Source organism: Myotis brandtii, unplaced genomic scaffold, assembly GCF_000412655.1.
Source record: "Myotis brandtii unplaced genomic scaffold, ASM41265v1 scaffold111, whole genome shotgun sequence".
Taxonomy (NCBI): domain Eukaryota; kingdom Metazoa; phylum Chordata; class Mammalia; order Chiroptera; family Vespertilionidae; genus Myotis; species Myotis brandtii.
This window is the reverse complement of record NW_005353789.1, coordinates 5487488-5503606: the sequence shown is the minus strand read 5'-3', so window position 1 is coordinate 5503606 and position 16119 is coordinate 5487488.

Genomic DNA, 16119 nt, shown 5'->3' with positions numbered 1-16119 from the left:
GAAGAAGAAAAAGATAAAAAATATGAACAACAAAAAAGCAATAAATACATTATCAACAATTGAATCTAAAAATCAAAATAGATGAATAATAAATCTAATGAACAGAATAAACTGGTGAATAAAATAGAATCAGAGGCATGGAAATGGAACAGACTGACAATTCTCAGAGGGAAGGGGGGTGGAGGGGTGGGAAGAGATTAAACAAAGATCTTATGTGCATATATGCATTACCTATGGACACAGACAATAGGATGGTGAAGGCCTGGGGCAGGGCAGGAACTGGGTGGAGGGGGGCAATGTGGGTAAAAAGAGGGACATTGTAATAACCTCAACAATAAAGATTAAGGAAAAAAAAAAGAGAATCTTACACCAAATTCTGGCTCTAATAGGGAAGGAATAAGACGTTGAGAATTGGAATGGGGAAACATGGGGAGATGTACTAGAGAAATTTGAATCTCATAATCCCTCAGAGCCCTCTGGGCTTGCAGAAGTAGTTTACATCCCTTGTTGGAAGGTAGAGCTCACTCCCTTCCTTGAAGACCATGTAGAAACCTCAAATTAGACACATGCCTGATAAAATATTTGTCCTCCTCAGCACCTGCTCTCACCTAACTCCTGTTCACTAGACCTACAATAAGGGTCAAATCTCAGCAGAAACTTCCTGAAAAAGTGCTGGGCCTATTAAGGTGGGTGAGAAATGTCGAAAGAGCTGAAGACCCGGCTAATATGTTTATATGGATCCTTTCTAGGTTGCCTTGGTCCAACCAATCAATTTCTCTTCACAGATTTTCCTCCTCTGTGAAGCAAATTCTAATTTCTCAATGGATTGGAAGCACATTTAATTCTTTCCTGCTCTCCATAAGCCTTTGGGCATATATGATATGGTGTAGAAACATAGGTTATGTTATGTTAATGCAATTTTGAATGTTTAGATAGCGATTCAAGCAAGGTTTATTTTATGAGCATTTTGTCTGACTCATTGAATATTTTCTGGATGTTTTAACACATTTTTAAAAAATGAGGATGTATACCCTTGATTGGCAAAGAGGTGGCAATAACTGAGGCAGAAGTTCAACTGCACAACCAGGAGTTGGCAGACCATCACCTGAGCATGCCTGTACAATCCAAAATTTAGGGTCATTCCCTCTATTTTTCTTACCAGAAAGTGAATTAGGCTTCCTGATAATGGGTACCTCCAAGAGTCCCGCTCCTACTGGCAGACAGAAGGCATCCAGGGCCTGAGTCAGCATATTTATGGTCAGGACTTTGAACCAAATTCAGAGCCTCCTTTTGAAATGGGGGCCAGAGGGGACTTCCAAATGCCATTGAGGTTGTTCAGCATCCTCAGCTAATTACACCGTCCCCCCAAATATGTAAAAGAGGAACTAGGTTTATGCAAAAAGAGTGGGATTCCCCTTTGGCTTATGGTGGATTTTAAAGCCTTTATTCTGAACATAATGTTCCTTCTTCCACAATTATCCTCCTGCTTGAATCCTTCCTGCCTCTTTCCTCTTTTATAAGCAAGGCACGATCACACTACGGGCCCATCTCTGTCCAGTGATTAGAGCATCCATCTTGGAGTCTACAGTAGCTACCACTTATGTCCTCACTGCTTGGCATGTTAGAAGGGTGCTCAGCTGTGGGAGAGAGAGGGTAAGAGAATCCTGAGGAGTCTTGCTAGCAGATTTCCATGGCCCCTTAGTACATGCTTGAGATGAAGACTCTGAGGACCATATTTCTGACCAGTAGACTAGCCAGAGAATCGCAGAATGCTCTGTTGTACTGGACAGTTCAAGGTCTATCTGCCCCAACTTTTAAAGGAGGATCCTGAGATTCTCGACTAGAAATATAAAAATAAGAAATGTGGGCTTGATCCTGAGATGGTTCAAGAGTTTTGCCCGAAGAAACCCACGTAACTCCTGGCAGAGATGAAGCTAGCAAACAGATTTCCTTATGCAAAGTTCTTTCCTGCAGACTGCAAGGCTGTTTGTGTTTGGATGTTCCTGTTGGGGCCCTGCTGACCTCTAGATCAAACAGATGTATGCCCAAACCAAAAAATCCCCAAGCACTTATTTCTAGGACACTCCCCCACCCAAAGGCTTTCGAGCACAACGGGTCCAGGGACCTTGAGTAAAGACTTTTCTAGCCCTCCCCTCCAGCCCTCTCCACCCCCACAAGTCCAGTCTTTGGGACAGAATTCACTATACCCAAACCAACAGACTTTTCTATGAGGCCCTTATATTTTTGACCAAATGGGTCCTACCTATACCATTCAAGTTTGCAAGTTTTTCTACCTGGTTTGGGGCCTTCAAAACTCCTACAAAGAGGCTTGCTCAATGATTTAGAAATATACTTCTTATAAAGGAAAGTTTTAAAGCTGTTACCTGCCCTGAACAAGACTGGCTCTATACTTTCAGTACTCACCATGCATCCCACCTCCCCAAGGCATTCAGTTGCTACAGGAGTGACTATTAACTAAAGTGAGTCTTTCCCTTTCATCCATTATGCCAGCGGTTCTCAACCTGTGGGTCGCAACCCCTTTGGTGGTCAAACAACCCTTTCACAGGGGTTGCCTAAGACCATCCTGCATATCAGATATTTACATTACGATTCATAACAGTAGCAACATTACAGTTATGAAGTAGCAACGAAAATAATTTTATGGTTGGGTCACAACACGAGGAACTGTATTTAAAGGGCCAGAAGGTTGAGAACCACTGCTTATGAGGATCTCCAATGTGGGGATCATTACTGACATTTGCATTGTGTTCAGCTATTTCCCACCTGCTATTATCCCAATTTAGTCATCCTCACACCTATGTGAGGTCATAAGTTATAAAGATCTTAATCTCTCTGTCATTACCTTTCTTATTAAAAAAAAAAAATAAATGCTTATTTAGGGTATGTAGTGAATTCCAAATCTGGCTTTTTCAATTCAAATTCAGGGTTCTTTCCACTGTTTCATGCTATCTTTCCAGATTTAGATGACTTCTTCCAATATATTTAATTATTATTAAATTTAAAGTTAAAAGACATTCTTTCCTTAAGTATTTTCTGAAAGACACCAAAAATGCTAGAGTAATGGAAGTAGTAAAATTCAGACAATTTCTTGGGAAAAAAAAAATGAAATTATGGAGTCAGCTATTGGCCACTTCCAAAACCCTATTTTCTGCCCTTAGCATATTTTGTGATTCTTAGGGGGAGACCCACACACTCCTTTTCTGCAGTAGCAGGAGTGTCCAGCCAGAGATCTTTGCTGGTGAATGGAGCAGTATCATCTCTGCTATTGATGTTTGTGTGATTCTTTCTTCTCTTCCAACCTCTTCCCTACCTCCCTTACCCAAACATCTCTCTTACCTAACATAGGTGACAAACTCCTGGGAGTTAAACTTATCTTTCCATGTTCGCCTTCTCCTGCCAGGTCACTGGTACCACTGAATGAAATATGAAACCCAGTGTGAGGACAGGATAGACGCAACCCCACTGCAGACCTCAGTGATCACCAGAGACTCCTACAGACCCAAGCAGTCCCAAGTCATACCATACCAAGTATCTCTGGTTTCAACACTATAACAAATGCCTGGGATGTCTACACAGCACATGATAATCCTCTTTCCTCTTAAAACAGCCCCTTCTTCCAACTTTAGGGGTGAGCTCTTGGAAGTCATACTTATTATTACACTAGAGGCTTGTGCATGGAAATTTGTGCATGGGGGCGGGAGGGGGTGTTGACCCTCAGCCCGGCCTGCCCCCTCTCACAGTCTGGGAGCCCTCAGGGGATGTCCTTCTGATGGCTCTGCGTGAGGCGACCAGGCCGATCAGGGGAAGGCACCGCCCCATCACCCTGCTGCTGTTGCTACTGCCAGCCACCGCGGCTGTGAGGCCTGAGCCTTGGGGGAGCGGGCCTAAGCCACAGTCTGGCCACCCTCTGCGTGAGGCAACCAGGCCGATCAGGGGAAGGCACTGTCCCATCACCCTGCTGCTATTGCTACTGCCGGCCACCGTGGCTGTGAGGCCTGAGCCTTGGGGCCTCGCAGCCGCTGTGGCTTTGTTTGGATGGACGTCCAGAAGACGTCTGCTCTAATTAGCATATTACCCTTTTATTAGTATAGATTTTTGTCTCCCTGGTATTAGTTGAGGTTGGTCAACCCCATCTGACCCTCTCAAAGGACATGGAATTAAGTTAGCATGTTAGTGGGTGGCTGAAAATACAACATGTAACCTTAAGAAGTGTGGGGTGGCTGTATTCCATCAATAACCTAGGAAAGCAGAGAAAAGTACTAGTATCTGAATATGTAGAAACAGAAATGGGAACGTTTTGGCAGTCTATCAGACTTAGATTCTTGTCACTTTCAAAGGCCCAGCTGACTTCTTAAGCTTAGAGTCTATTCAACATTCCGCCCCCCCTTAAAAAATAGTTAAAATTGGTTTACTTGACACTAGAGTCATAACTTACAGAGCTGCTTAAATTTAATCATAAGCTTCCCCTTTATCTTGATTTCTCATTCTCTTGAATTCTTGCCAGGAGTAGAAACCTTGCAGGAAATTGATTTTTGTTCATGTGCTTATCCAAATTTCCTTCCTTCCTGCTTGTCTCTCCACCCTTTAAGCCACATCTTCTTTTCGATATTGTTCTTTCAACTATTTCCACTGCCAACTATAACTTCTATTTTTCCTATAAATAAACTTTCCTATGTATTCACAGAAAACTAGACAACCTCTATACTCATTGAAACCTGGAGATGCCAATTTCTTGGACTCACTCGAGAATCTACCCATTCTCCCAGAAGATCTTAAAATTTGGCACAAAACCCTGTCCATAACTGGTCATAGCTCTTCAACCATTCTGAACACCTTCCACAGGAACTCGTTACACCTGTCATTATTGCTATCATCTTATAAAACTCCTCTAAAATCCCAAATGCACACAGATTTATTGAAGACTTGGGAACCTGGAGAAGGTCATACTTTCTGACTCCACTCTCCTATCATCTTGAGCATATTAAGCATCCATGTCACTGTTCTAGTCTGTTTCTTGACCATCTATTCCCATGGCCTCCATTTAACAAATATGAATACGCCTTTGTGGCAAATACTATTGGTTGCCTGCCTAGTGTGCACTCTCCTGCCTTATTGTTTCTTTTCTCAATTGAGGCCGAATATAGCAAATACTCAGTTGCCCAGCCTCCTGGCACCTAGCTAAGTGACCCAGTTATGATGAAGGAGATAGAGGAAAGTTTTGGGAAATGTTTCCTTACCTGATAAAAGGAGAGAGGCCAGTGAAGAGACCCTGGAATTCCCTTTCTGCTCTTGGACTCTGTCATATGAGGATATGATGCTGGGAGCTACCTGATGTCGCTCTGACTGACATCTGAGGATGGTAGAAAAGACAGACAAAAATACCATAATTCTCAATGATGTTGTTAAACACACCAGCTTCTTCTGGATTTCTTACTTGAGAAAAGCACACTCCAAATGCTTGCCACTTTCAGATCAGTACCCCTGATCCTGGTAGCTGAAAGCAACTTGACATCTATGTACACTATTAGTACACCAGGAAGCTTATTGGGAAAGCTTATTGGAGTGCCACATCTTAGCCAGATTTATGTGCCAATGATTTTAGCATTTGGTATACTTCATGGTTTAGAGTTTTAGTGCCATTTGACTTCACTTGTACTAATGTGTTAGATAAAACTTTTAAAAAGGAGAAAATAAGAATTAGGTATTATTCATATCAAACCCTGAAGCATTCCTCTTTCTACCTAATCTGGGGAAGAAAAATATTCTTATGGGGCAGATATCTAAGTTTAAGAATGATATCATACTCCTAAATGGGAGTGGAGTCTCAATCTCCACTTGGCATAATAGTTCTGTTCATTGTGCCCTAAACACCAAATGTTTCACTATAGATGTAAGACATATGCCCTTTCAGCTGAGTATGCTATGGAGCTCAAGTGTGGCACATTTATGCTGGCAGCCCTTTAGGAAGAAAAATAATAGCATTAAGAACACTGAAGTCCTACAGTGCAGGAGGTTAGAAATACAGATGCATTAAGCTCTCACAGTAAAATATCCCTCATTTTATTAGCAAGAAGATATACAAATATAGCAATTCATGGTAATTCAACATATCTGCCTCTTTACCAGCTATTGCAAGTTGGATAGCCAGGGGAAGGTAAGGGGCTGTGACGTGGGCACCAGAAGTCTGCTACAGGCCTTTTCTTTGTTGCAGGTATGCGAGGCCCTTGGAGAGATCTATTAATGTGTTGGTCTCAGGGTTCCTCTACACTATTAAAAACGATTGAGGACTCCTAAGAACTTGGTTTACGTGGGTTGTATCTATTGATATTTCCCATATTGAAATTGAAGTTGTACTTCTTGGTAAAACACATAAATTTAAGAAAGAAAGGCAGATGAAGTTATACTTTATCCAAATTCATCAGTTTCCTACAGGGCATCCCTAACTGGGGGCTTCTGCTCTTGGGATGCAGGAGAAGAAAACAGAGCTGACTGGTTCTCAAAGGGAAGGGCCTGTGCATGCTGGAAGGGAACACCAAGCTTGTTTTCCCTCCAGCTACCACATCAGCTTCAGGACTTTGAGAAGCAGTGCTTTTGGTAGTGCAATGGCTTCAACAAAGATGTAAATAGCAGCGGACTTAAATTATTCCTTCCGTAATACTGTGGACTGGGTGCTGTCTTAATTCCCATCTTGGAGAAATCCAGGGATAATAAGTTGATAACCATCATAAATACGTAAATAAATTGCTCTTAATTCAAACTTAAGGTGAACACAGGAAGTATCACTGCCTTAGCCCTAGAAAACAGAGTCTGAGGCAAAGTTTACATGCAAACATGGTGTCAGAGGTTGCAATCCTAGGGCAGTAAGAGTGAAAGGGAAGGGAAGGGAAGCAGGAAAATAGGGAAATAAATACATTACTAAGCAAGTTATAATTTCATAATAACATAGTGACATCTGATTTCTGGACACAGGAGACGTCTCTGAAAAGGCCAGATGAAAGGTGTCACTGGGTCTCAGAAACCTCTGGTGGAGGATCGAGAGGAAGGACAGAGAATGTGTCACCTCCCTTCTGTCTCTCAGTGGTCAAAATTGTCTTAGGGATCAGTAATCCATCCACACTTCTGAATTACACTACTTGGCCACTCCAAGCACCTGCTGGTTAAGCCAGAGCCTACATGGGTCTGGTTAAGTCACACCTTGGCAGTGGTGCTGCTATAGGTGTTGCTATGACAACATCATGGAAGCTGTGCCCCAGGAGAGGATGCGATAACTGCTGATGTTTGGAGTTTATGCGATAGCAGCAGTGGCCATTGAACAAGGTTGAGAGTGGAGGTGAGAACATCTGGGAAGATGCTTAAGCTGAATCTGGTATAAATGTCCTTGACTAAAAAGAGATCTCATGCATGTATCTGGAATTTGAGGAGTGCAGTGACCACAATTTGTCCAACGTTTTTAATCTAGGCATTTTTTTAATTATTAGAAACACACAGGGGCAGGAAGCCTAGGATGAAACAGTCTCTCGTGGTCGGCAAACCGTGGCTTGCGAGCCACATGCGGCTCTTTGGCCCCTTGAGTGTGGCTCTTCCACAAAATACCACGTGCGGGCGCGCACATACAGTGCGATTGAAACTTCACAGAAGTCGGTATTTTGTGGAAGAGCCGGTATTTTGTGGAAGAGCCACACTCAAGGGGCCAAAGAGCTGCATGTGGCTCACGAGCCGCGGTTTGCTGAGCCGCAGTTTGCCGACCACTGGAACCAATAGAGTCATCTTTGCATCTCCCTTCCAAACCACCCTGCTTTACTTAACGCATTAAAAAACAAGCTTGGCCCTAACTGGCTTGGCTCAGTGGATAGAGCGTCAGCCTGCGGACTGAAGAGTCCCAGGTTCGATTCCGGTCAAGGGCATGTACCTTGGTTGCAAGCACATCCCCAGTGTGGGGTGTGCAGGAGGCAACTGATCGATGTTTCTCTCTCATCGATGTTTCTAACTCTCTATCCCTCTCCCTTCCTCTCTGTAAAAAATTAATAAAATATATTTTTAAAAAAACAAGCTTGATTTTTAAATGGTTTGAAGCTTATGTGTAGCAAGAGAAAAACTAGTTATTTTCTTTTCTTGTTTTTTGAGTTCTGTGAAACATACTTTTAGAAACATTCTTGGGTTAAAAAAAAGTTTAGAAGAAACAAATACAATTAATGATCAAGAGACAGTTCACTACTTAGTTGGTGGTCCCTGGGGCCTCTTTACTTTGATGGATGACTCTTAATAGTGCTGTATTGTGTAACTTAGAAACAGAGTTCAAAAATCCCCAAATGCCACAATACATCAGAGTATCAAGGCTTTTCCCATCTAGAGTCCAGAATATGGCACCTACATGAAGCAGTGAGCTTTTTATGGATCTGGGATTTAAAATAGCTGTGTGTTGTCCTCACCTTAAACAGATACAACTTTAAAAAAAAAAGTTGATTCTTTAAAATACAATGACATGCAAGTTAGGACTCCTTCAAGAAAGCACACCATCCAGCATTCCATTTTGCTTCAGTGCATGCCATCTCTGAGGATCGGGACTCTAAGTATAGTTTAGCCCCATCATCTGCTACCTCCCATTCTTCACTAGCAAAGAAGAGAAGTAGATGGTCAAAAACCCATTCCCATGAGGATATTTTTATCGGAGCGTTTAGTGCGTGTCACTTATCTCATTCTACACAGACACCGCCTCCACATTTCCTGTCCTCCCCCTTCTTGATCCCACCCTGGCCCCTTCTGGATGCTTCAGGAGGACACTTCACCAGATTGATTGCTGACCATGTGTAAAAGCACATCCTCTGGCACATGTGGATGCCTAAATAGCACTCTAGCGCTTCGCTGGCTCCAAGCCTACGACTCACGCACAGAGGATGGCCAGCAGGCCTGGAGGCTGCGGAAGGAAGAAAAACTATCTGGATGCACCAACACACAACAGTTTCAAGGCTGGAGCCTCAGGCTGGTGATGATTATCTCCAGTTATTTGTAAGGACCCATGGGAAGAGTGCCTCCCAAGGTACACCAGGCTCACTCCTACCACATAATAGTCCCTGATTAGGCAGCTTTGGTGACTGATGTCCTAACATCAGGGATGTCTTGAGTTATCACACAGTAGATCCTTTTCAAAGTGACAGGTCTTCTGCAGGGCAGAGGCTGTTGCTATTGTCTAGTGCAGTGGTTCTCAACCTGTGGGTCGTGACCCCTTTGGCGGTCGAATGACCCTTTCACAGGGGTCGCCTAAGACCATCCTGCATATCAGATATTTACATTACGATTCATAACAGTAGCAACATTACAGTTATGAAGTAGCAACGAAAATAATTTTATGGTTGGGTCACAACATGAGGAACTGTATTTAAAGGGCCAGAAGGTTGAGAACCACTGGTCTAGTGGGTGTACTGGGATTGGAAATTTTCATTCTCTCGTCAGAGTGCAAGTGGATGAAAAAGCTACGTGTCCCTGGGCGAGGCAGGGAAGGAGAGCAGAGAAAGTCAGTCTCGGTGGGCTGGGAAGTGGGGAGATGCCTCCTCACAGTCACCCCCTTTGGTGCTAGGAGAAGAGACGGGAGATCAGTTTCACCTTCACCACCTTGCTCAGGATCACCCTGGGAAACACAATTTATAAGACTGAAGATGGTAGGTGATACAGAACCACTCAAATATTATCACTTCATCCCCCCATGAAATCCCTTTTATGCTTTCCCAGCCACTGCAACAGTTTCCCTCAAATACATACTCATGGCCTACGTTGTGAGCAACTATGTGATGTCATAAGTAATTTCTTATGAAGATACATAATTAAAATCTTCAGCCAATTGCTTTTTTAGCCATTTATTCTTTCTTTGTTAATAACTTTAACAAGGACCCTAGCCAGTTTGGCTCATGGGGTAGAGCATCGGCCTGCAGATTGAAGGGTCCCTGGTTCTATTCTGGTCAAGGGCACATGCCTGGGTTGTGGGCTTGATCCCCAGTAGGGGGCGTGCAGGAGGCAGCCGATCAATGATTCTCTCTCATCATTTGTTTCTCTCTCTTTCCCTTTCCCTTCCTCTCTGAAATCAATAAAAATGTAAATAAATAAAACAAACAACCTCCTTCCCTTTCAAATTAGTGAAAAAAAAAAGAATATGCATGGAGGGTACACAGAAAAGTGAATGAATGAATAAATGATGAATAAACAAAAGAATGAATGAATAAATAAGAGAGGGACCTTTTATGGACCAATGGTGATAAAGTGCTATGGATAAAGAGGACAATAAAAACCCAAATGAAAAGAGAAAAATAAGGCCTGATATAGATGATAGCACATAATGAGCACTTAGTAAATATTTGTTGAGTGAAGGAAGAAATGAAATCTGTGGTGAATCCTTTTTGCAAGATAAGAGTTCTTTTTGAAATATGGATCAGTGCTCTTCACTGAATTATTTTAGGAGTTTTCATTTTGGTATATCAATTTTTTGAAAATGTGAGCACATCTGGATGGCATTATCAGATTTTCTTTTATTTCTCTGCTTCTTGAGATATTGCATAAACATGGACAGCTTTTCCTTTTTTTGAACTATGCCATGTAGTTCGACTTCTTTAAAAAATTATATGTTTATATTGATTTTAAAGCAGCGGTTCTCAACCTGTGGGTCGCGACCCCTTTGGCGGTCGAATGACCCTTTCACAGGGGTCGCCTAAGACCATCCTGCATATCAGATATTTACATTACGATTCATAACAGTAGCAACATTACAGTTATGAAGTAGCAACGAAAATAATTTTATGGTTGGGTCACAACATGAGGAACTGTATTTAAAGGGCCAGAAGGTTGAGAACCACTATTCTACAGAAAGCCACTGTTCACCTGACAGCAGCAGGCTTTATCCCACTGATAGCATGTATAACAAGTTTTACATTATTTTTGCTTAGTGCCAAGTGATGAATTATTTCTGTCTGAATGGAAAGGGAAAATGGGTTATTTTCATTTTTGGAAAATGCTTTATTAAGTAGAACTTTACCCAGAGAAAGGGTTCTGGGAAGATGGCAGAGTAAGAAGCACCAGGAATCTGTCTCCCCACCTGGACAACAACTGCACTGGCAGGATCTGTGTGATGCAACTATTTTGGAACTCTGGCGTCTGTTGAAGGCTTTCAACTTCTAGGAGAAGACACAGAAGATAAACTGTGATTAATTTGGTCAATTTCAGCTCTTAGCACAGTAGCAGCTGCTTTTCCTCACCCCAACCTACCCCTAGCCACATGCAGGCAGCTGTGTATGTGTTCCTGGAGCAGCTGCACACAGCTTGCAGGAGCAACAGTGAGCATGAAGAACCTTGTCCTCCAAGTATTAGGGATCTGTCTGTGCTCTGCTGATTGCTGTTTCTTATCACAAAGGTTGAATGTCCTTCTTTACAAGTAATTTCTTTAAATGCAAATAAATTAAACTCTCCAATCAATCAAAAGGGAGAGATTGGCAGAATAGATAACATCATATGAATCAACTACATGCTGTATACAATATGCTGTCTATAAGAGACTCACCTGTGATAAAAAACACAAACAGATTAAAAGCAAATGCATAACCCATGGACACAGACAATAGGGTGGGGTGTGGGGCAGGAGCAGGATGGGAGAGGTCAACAAGGGATAAAGGGGACATATGTAATAATTTCAACAATAAAGATTAAAAAAAAAAGAAGCAAAAGGATGGAAAAAGATATTCCAGACAAATAACAACCAAAAGACACCAGAGGTAGCAAACAGATTAAAAGCAAATGCATAACCCATGGACACAGACAATAGGGTGGGGTGTGGGGCAGGAGCAGGATGGGAGAGGTCAACAAGGGATAAAGGGGACATATGTAATAATTTCAACAATAAAGATTAAAAAAAAAAGAAGCAAAAGGATGGAAAAAGATATTCCAGACAAATAACAACAAAGAGACACCAGAGGTAGCTATACTACTATTAGATAAAATTGACTTTAAATTTAAAAAGGTTACAAAAGACAAAGAAGGACATTATGTATTATAAAAGGTTTAATGCAGCAAGAGGATATAACAATTATAAACATTTACATGACAGATCATCAAAATATATGAAGCAAACACTGGCAGAATTAAAGGGAGAAATAGAGTTCTACAAAAACACTTGGAGACTTCAATACTCCTCTCACAATAAGAGATAGAACAACCAGAGAGAAGATAAGTAAGGACATGGAGGACTTAACACAATAAACCAACTATATCTAAGACCTATACAGAACACTCCATCAAACAGCATCCCTCTGGAGTACACATGGGAAAATTTCCCAGGATAGACCATACGTTAGGCTACAAATTAAGTCTCAACAGATTTAAAAGGATAGATATCATACAAATATCTTCTCTGACTACAATGGGATGAAATTAGATATCAATAACATAAAGGAAACTAAAAAGTTTACAAAATTGTGCAAATTAATTAAATAACACACTTTTAAACAACCAATGGATCAAAGAAGAAATTGTAAGAAAAACTAGAAAATTTTTAGAGATGAATAAAAAATGAAAACACAACATATCAAAACTTATGGGACACAGTGGTGCTAAGGGAGACATTTATAGCTATAAATAATTACATTAAAAAGCAGTGTGTAATTTAAAACTTATGAATTGTATTTTTGAGGAATTTTTCATTTATTTTTTTATAATATATTTCTATTGATTTCAGAGAGGAAGGAAAGGGAGAGAGAGATAGAAACATCAATGATGAGAGAATCATTGATCGGCAGCCTCCTGCACGCCCCCCAAGTGGGGACTGAGCCCACAACCCGGGCATGTGCCCTGACCAGGAATTGAACAGTGAACTCCTGGTTCATAGGTCGACACTCAACCACTGAGCCACATGGTCCGGCCATTTAATATTTTTGAACTGCTGTTGACTGCAGGTAACTGAATGAAACCTCAGAAAGCAAAACTGCCGATGTGGGGTGCAGGGGAAGGCACCACTGTATGTGCATTTGCCGCATTAATAAAAGGGAAAAAAAATCTTTTCCCAATGTATAATTATTTGATACCAATCAGTAAAATTAAGTTTTTAGAAAATTCAATTTTTACTAGCTTTGTAAAGTCAATGAATAAAAGTGTTGAATTTAGACAAGATTGTGCTTTGCTTTCCTTGTTAAAAAACAGGTTTTCGATAGTCTCTCAAGTTTTCTCATAATCTGACCAAATAAAAATCCGTATTTTCAATTCCATATTTTTTCATTGTATATAATTACAATATCAGAGCTTAATTTTCCTTTTAAAAGCAATGACTGCTCCCCAGATTCATTAAATTACAACTCATTTTTTATCTTTAAAAAATGATCCACCGTATGGGAAGGCTCATTTTTCAGTGAAGAGATTATAAAGAATTATTTATATAGTTAGAATGAGCAGTAGGGTAACATTTGTTTAAAAGAATTTATGTCCTAGCATTAAAGTTGATATTTAAGCAACAGGTTTGAAAAAAGAAAGGCTATGGCCAAACCCAACAACAACAAATACATCAACCTAATGAAAGTTGTAGATTCATGACTGCAGGTATATGTATGGTTTTGAGTTGCACTCACATTGTATCAATGGGAAATTACTTGGATGTCTATCATCTTAAGATTGAGAGACAAATGGGGCAAAAATGTTCACTCTTTGCATAGTTACTAAGACTGATAACAAGAAGGTTGTTTAAGCCTTTGTTTCCCCAAAGCACATTTATAAGAATGTTGAAAATGTATTCTTCTCAAAGCTATAAAAATGTTTCATTTATTGGTAGCCTATTAAGTATTGAATCTAAATACATCAACAAAGTATTTGCTTTGAGCATGTGGGTTTGCTAGTTTACCTGAAGGCATATTACTTTTATTTTAAATTCTGCCAAGAAGGCCATTTAGATTTTTACTGCTAAATGAGTACTGCCTCCTTGACTTTCTAATATCTGGCTCTTATAGACAGTCAGGAAGATACACTGAACAATACAGGGCCTTCTTGGGTGGAGGAGGAGGAGGGTACAGGCTGGCGAGGAAAGGGTCAGGCCAGGATGCTTGGGTGGGAAGGGGAGTCAAGCTCTGTTCTGCATTCTTAACTCCATGGCCAAAGCTTTTATCTCTCCATTTCAACCAATCATTTGTTTAATGTTCTTTTGTCAAGCTGTATCTCTGGTCACTATTATAACTTTAACATACATAGTGCAAACTTAAATTTGGTGAGGAACGCCACTAGTTAGTGAAATAACAATCCAGTAATATGTGACACATTTTAACCAGAAAGTATTGTCCTCCCTCGACATCGAGACAAGCTGTTTCTCCCAGATTTTGATATAGAACAATTGTTTCCACATGTATTTGCTATTTGTCAGGCTGCCTGGTCTTAGAGGCATGTCCTGTGCCCAGCAGAGAATAGGAAATATCCTGCAGAGAGGACTTTGTTGACAAAGATACATGTAGAGCAACTTGATAGAGTTCCAGTGTTTGGTATCGTTATTTCCTTGATTCAGTGTGTCCTTTCCAAAATGATCTATGAATTTGTGTAGCCAACATTCTTTGGGCGATAGGAGAGAAGATATTATGGTCATTCCTTGGTTCTAAGCAAGTCTTGTTGGTATGATCATCCAAGTATAGCAATTACCTTTAACACCAGGAGCTTTTAACATCTGTCCAGCTCTGGCAGTACTGGATGAACTCCAGCACGAGGTTCCTGGAATCCTAGGGAATTAGCCAAGGTGTTGTGATGGACACACATGTGTTCACTGAAGGATTTGTTGCCTCAGCTGCTGAAGTGCTGTTGGCAGACAATAGAGTGATCAACCATTCTTGTTTACCTGGTATTTTTCAGTGCTAACATCAGGACAGTCCTGATATGGGCTGGTCGGTCACCCTATGAGGTAGTCTTTGGCTATCAGGATCTTCAGAGGTTATCTCAGTTGCAGGGAGCTACCTGTTGTTCATTCATGTCCCTTCTCAGCATGGCTCACATCCATGACTGCTCTATGAGGGAGTATGACAGGCCTGGCATCTGAGTCCATCTAGCTATACGGTTTCCCTGAGGGGCCGGCTGAGGCGTCACTGACCCTGTATCACAGCTAGACCTCCTCCCCCTTTTCATACTTTTGGATCCCAAGGGTGCTTCCTAATAAACATCCTGGATGCTGAAGTCAATCTCAAAGTCTGCCTCCGAGGGAACCTAAAACATACAGCAGTCCATGCTCTAGGCTTCCAACAGACGAGTACATGAGTTTATTAGCATTTGCACTTTTTTCATAAATACCCTCAAATGCTGTTTCTTTGCTTTTGTCTGGAATTATGGGAGTGCTTTGAAAACAGTGAATCTCTTGAGATGACCAGAAGCCATGGTTACTAATTATATATTTTCTCATTAATTTTCCATTTAAATGTTTAAATGTAGTTTTACACACATATTTAAAAATCCGTACTCCAAAGGTAGGATGATTATATAATACAAGGAATCCTTGAATTATAGGGCATTTTTGGGCGGCAGTTGGTCAGACAAGGTGAGATAATCTGACTGACTGAAGCTTATTTCACTTTGTAATTTTTTTATGGAGTGGGGATGGCTGGAGTAGTGTGCAGAAGCATCTACTAAAGCTTTTTGCTTTTGAAGACAGCATGGAGGGACCTGGAGAGTATTATGCTAAGTGAAATAAGCCAGAGAAAGACAAGTATCACATGATCTCACACATAGAAACATGGAACAGATGGACGAATCTCAGAGGGAAGGGGGTGGGACTCATGGAGGTGGGAAAGCATTAACCAAAGAACTTATACCCATATATTCATAACCCATAGACATAGACAATAGTGTGGTGAAGGCCTGGGGGGTGGTGGTGGTGGGTACGGGATAGAGGGGTCAGTGGGGAAAGAAAGGGGACATCTGTACTATTTCAACATAGAGATACATTTTTAAAAAGTGGTGTTTTGCTTTGGCCCTTCTGGCTGCTATAATTATCTCAGGTGACAGATTTGTAATACTGATAACAGTAAACCCCACCTCATGGTCTTGGAACTGCTGCTGCCTCCATTTATCCCCCTCCGTTGGTAGTAATTCCTAGTTCAAATTCCT